This window comes from Lontra canadensis, unplaced genomic scaffold (assembly GCF_010015895.1).
Source record: "Lontra canadensis isolate GAN:19392208 unplaced genomic scaffold, GSC_riverotter_1.0 scaffold180, whole genome shotgun sequence".
In the NCBI taxonomy this organism is placed as follows: Eukaryota; Metazoa; Chordata; class Mammalia; order Carnivora; family Mustelidae; genus Lontra; species Lontra canadensis.
In genome coordinates, this window is record NW_022631174.1 from 287,859 (window position 1) to 291,463 (window position 3,605).

The 3,605-nt window shown below is 40.9% G+C and overlaps 1 pseudogene; it reads right to left on the reverse strand.

Moving 5' to 3' along the window:
- Positions 1–1,949: 1,949 nt before the first annotated feature.
- On the reverse strand, positions 1,950–2,903 carry LOC116860644 (annotated as a pseudogene).
- Between the last annotated feature and the right edge of the window lie 702 nt (positions 2,904–3,605).

Below are 3,605 nucleotides of genomic sequence, written 5' to 3' on the forward strand. Positions count from 1 at the left end.
CATAGGAACTTCTTACTAGATATATCTCCTGAGGCTAGGGGGAAAAAGCAAAATAAACTAAAATAAAACATCAAAATAAAAAGCTTCTGCACAGCAAAGGAAACAATGGACAAAACTAAAATCAATGTACAGAATGGGAAAAGATATTTGCAAATGACATGTCTGATAAAGGGTTAGTATCCAAAATACATAAAGAATTTATAAAACTCAATACCCAAAAAATAAATAATCCAACTTACAAATGGCAGATGACATGAACAGACATTTCTCCAAAGACAACACCCAGATAGCCAACAGACACATGAAAAGATGCTTATCATCACTTACCATCAGGGAAGTACAAATCAAAACTATAATGAGATATCACCTCACACCTGTCAGAATGGCTAAAATCAACAACACAAGAAACAGGTGTTGGCAAGGATGTGGAGAAAAAAGAACCCTCTTGCACTGTTGGTGAAAATGCAAACTGGGGAAGCCACTGTGGAAAACAGTATGGAAGGTCCTCAAAAAGTTAAAAATATAACTATCCTAGGATCCAGCAATCACAATACTAGGTATTTACCCCAAGAATACAAAACACTAAGTCAAAGGAATATTATGCAACCATAGAAAAAGATGAGGAAGATCTGTATTTATTATCATGAAAAGATGTTCCTTTACATTATTCTGAAAAAAGCAGATTATAGACATTAAGTATAGAATAAGTTTACTTTGGCAAATATATGTTAAGTATGAAAATTTTTTAAACAATCATATGTTTAATGTCCATAATGATTATCTCCAAATGTCAAACTTAAGGGTAAATTTAATTTTGTTCTTTTTGAACTTTCTAATTTTTTTAATAATCATGTGTTTTTATTGTATTATGGAAAAAGCTGTTTAAAGGTGTAAATTAAATAAATGAAGTGCATTCCCCCTTAAAGCAATACAGAAAGAAAGGCTTGGTTTCGGGTTTATATCAGAGATGATGAAGATTCCATTCAGCCGGGAAGATTTTTCCAAATGAGCTGAACTTCTTTCTCCATTACACATAATTTTTGTATTGTTGAAATGAAGATGAAAATATTCTACCTCACCTCTCTGATATTTCTAAACAGGGCCTATTTCCTCAGACTTGATTTTTTTAAATTGTTTTCTTTTTGTTAATTTATTTGTTGAAATTGACTTCCCAGCAATTCCTTTGGCCTCTATCAGCTGCTCTGGAACAAACTATAAATTTGTCAAAGGAACAAAAATTTCTTAATTCCTATTACTGTTTTATTTAAATAACTTTTTCCCTATAGAACTGATTTTCCTTTTCTCTCTCTCTCTCTTTTTTAAATTTATTTATTTGTCAGAGAGAGAGAGAGAGTACAAGCAGGGGAAGTGGCAGGAAGAGGGAGAAGCAGCCTCCCAGGACCCTGGGACCATGACCCAAGCTGAAGGCAGATGCTTAAATGACTGAGCCACCCAGGCATCCCTGATTTTCCTTTACTTTTTAATTCTTTTTGTTATCCATTCCCCCGCACCACACACACACACACACACACACACACACACACACACGCACGCACCTTACAGATATCCTTCCTCCTTGAAATAAGATGCAGTAAAGATTTAGCCTGCCTGGGTTTAAATCCCAGCTCTGCTGTTCATTAGCTGTGTGACTTTTGGCAAATTACTTAACCTCTCTGAGGTTCAGTTTCCTAATCTGTAATTTGTAAATCTGTATCTACCTCATAAAGTTGTTATGAGGATTAAATGAGTTAGTAGATGTCAGTCACTTAGAACAAGGCCTGTCGTATATCATAAGTGATAGCTATTGTCATCTTTATTGTGAGCTCCTTCCTAAGCCAGTCTTTAACCCCATTTCATCATATTCATTTCCCATTTACATTCATCACAATACCTTTTGGAAGCTGCAAAGACAAAGAGCCATGACATTCATTAAGGCCAGAGGAGGGATCTCACTCTGAAGACTGTCTGCCTGTGAAAACCTGCTGCAGGGCCCCCTGCACATCGGGGTTCCAGAGGCTGTAAATGAGTAGGTTCAGCATGGTGCTGATGACAGCAATGAGAATGCCAATGCCTTTGTCCTTGTCTGAGGCCTCCACTGAGCCCAGCCTCATGTAGTTGAAGACATCTATCCCATAGAATATGCCCACCATGCTGAGATGGAAGCCACATGTGGAGAAAGCTTTCTTTCTGCCCTCAGCAGAGCTGATTCCTAGGGCTGCCGCTGCCACATGTGCATAGGACCCAGTGATGAAGACCAAGGGGACCCCCATGAAGGTTATTGCTACAAAAAGCAGCAGCTTGTTGAGTTGGGTGCTGGAGCAGGAGAGCCAGAAGAGCTGTGGAAGGTCACAATAGAAGTGATTGATCACATGGGGGGGTCACAGAAGTTAAGAGTGGATAGGCAACACTTTGGGTCAGTGCATTGGTGAAGGAAAGGACACATGACATGCCCACAAGCCAGCGCTTGCTGGATTCCCCAGCTCATGTGGGTGCTCTAGGTGAGGGGCTGGCAGATAGCCAGGTAGAGGTCAGAGGCCATGACTGTCAGCAGGAAGCAGTCCGCTCCTGCCAGGGGGTGGAAGCAGAAAAGCTGGGAGAGGCAGGCCATGTAGGGAATGCTTCTGTTTTTGGACATGCAGCACCTCAGCATGGCAGGGACAGTGACACAGATGCATCCGACATCCAGCAGGGACACGTTCCCCAGAAAGAAGTACATGGGGTTGTGGAATTTGGGTTCAGTGAGGCTGGCAGCCAGGATGCTGATGTTGCCCCAGACAGTCAGTAGCTACATAAGCAAGAAGGAAGATGATGACAAGGATGGGATGTAGAGCTAGAGTCTATGTTAGGCCCAGTAACAGAAACTCAGTGACGATGGAATGATCTCCTGAAACCCCCGGATCCATGGCTTTCTTCCACCAGCAGTAGAACTGAGCAAAACTAGGAGGTGCTAATGGTGGTCAAAGGAGAATGAGAGCCTGATGGCAACCACCAAGTGCAGCAACATCCGGGAGACAGACAGGATTCAGGAACACAAGATTTAACAGAAAATTATAGATTGTTACATAATGGAAGAAACTTGATAAACTTGACACTTAATGGGTAAGAACAGTAACATTCGACAGACTCAAACGGAACTAGATGAATGGACATAAATGAGGAACAAATGTAATCTTTGAAAGTTAAAGAGAAAGATGACTTTCTTGAGACCAAAGTTTCGAGAAGAAAGCTCCTTGCCTGCAGATGGTGGCATGGCTATAATTTGGGTATGAGAGATCCCACGGGATGAAATAGAGGCTTGAAGGGAAGTGGATGGAAAGGCATGTTCCCCAATCTGTGTCCCCACGATCTCCACATACACAGGTCATCATGTGTAACGACTGTAGTGAGAGCTTGTTGTTGCCCAGAGATTAAGAGATTAACTTGTGAAGCTGAACCTTGGCCTGGACTCATCAGAAAAAGTGAAATGAAAACAATGAAATGAAATGAGAAGATATCATTGAGGACATTTCCAACTCCACAGTTGGTGGCTACCAGCCTTGTAGATTTTCTAAACCATGAGATTATATTGCATTTCTCCATTAGGATTTGGGAAATTTGGGCTCCAA